Genomic DNA, 1,526 nt, shown 5'->3' on the forward strand with positions numbered 1-1,526 from the left:
ACTGCGGCACCGCGAGAACTGGGGCGTCACGTGACCCGCTGGCGGTGGGCGGGGCTTCGGGAAATTGATACATTGAGACAGGTACCAGAATACGGTGATACGTTAAGAGTAACGGAGGTGCAGTTCGAGAGTGATACAGTGATAGAGCAGTACAATAAACGCAGAGTGTACTTTTCCTAGTTAAGTCATGACATTCAAGATACTTTATTGCACAAAATTGCTATGTCAGCAGAAGCTATTATTACTTGTTACAAGCAAAATAGAACATGGTCTAAGATAACAAAGTGTGAAGCTGGATGAACACAGCAGGCCAAGCAGTTTCTCAGGAGCGCAAGCTTTTGTACTCCTGAGATACTGCTTGGCCTGCTGTGTTCATCCAGCTTCACACTTTGTTATCTTGGACTCTCCAGCATCTGCAGTTTCCATTATCTCTAGAACGTGGTCTGATATCGAAGGCGAAAGATGTTGCTCTTGGTGGCTGAGATATTATCACAATGTCAGGGCGAGTTATACCGAATTTTAAGCATAGGTTGTGAACGTGTTGTGATACGCAATTTTTTCGATAATGTATTTGACTAAACAGACAACATAGTTAACTGGTCTACTCTAGGTTAATGTGAAAGATGGCAGGAAAAGTACAATTTTTAAGCAACAAAGTGTTCGAGTTCAGAGATAATGGGAACTGTAGATGCTGGAGAATCCAAGATAACAAAATGTGAAGCTGGATGAACACGGCAGGTCAAGCAGCATCTCAGGAGCACAAAGTGTTCGAGTATTTTTATTCTTATGTACACTTGACACTTCACTTTTGAAAATACAGGATGGTTGTAAAGACAGGAGAACTTTAGACGTTAACAACTTTGTCTGCAGTAGTTACAATATTCTATTGGAAAACTTTTTGGGAGATTTTACTGAGCACTAGCATTTGATTTTAGGGCTTTTTCTGACTTCTTTTCATTCTCACCAATACTTTTATGAGGTGGGCAATGAGATAATAAATTTGCATTTTTAGTGTTTTTCTTACATTGATAAGATAGTACAACTACCAGAAAATCCACTGGAAGAATCAAAACACAGTGTCAAAAATTAGATGTGATTCCAAGATTAGACAATAATTGATACACAATCCTGAATGTGCTAAGAATTACACTAACAACCCTTGTTTAAGATTGTCACTATTCTGCACAGAGTAACAGGTTCTGTGCCTTTAAAAGGAGTTTGTTCTGTGCTGTACACTGGGTGGGGGATTACAATGCCCATCATCAAGAGTACCTCAGTAATAATACTACTGACCAAACTGGCCAAGTCCCAAAGTACATAACTGCTAAACTGGATATACGCCAGGTGGTGAAGGAACCAACAAGAGGAAATAATCTTCTTGACTTCATATTTACCAATCCACTTGTTGCCTTCGTTGCCTTGGCCCAACAAGTCCTCACCACCCCTTGGAGCGCCCACCCAGATCCATCCCTCTATAACCCACACACCCCTGAGTACTACAGTCAATTTAGCATGGCTGATCCACC

The sequence above is a fragment of the Stegostoma tigrinum genome, chromosome 24 (genome assembly GCF_030684315.1).
Source record: "Stegostoma tigrinum isolate sSteTig4 chromosome 24, sSteTig4.hap1, whole genome shotgun sequence".
Classification (NCBI taxonomy): domain Eukaryota; kingdom Metazoa; phylum Chordata; class Chondrichthyes; order Orectolobiformes; family Stegostomatidae; genus Stegostoma; species Stegostoma tigrinum.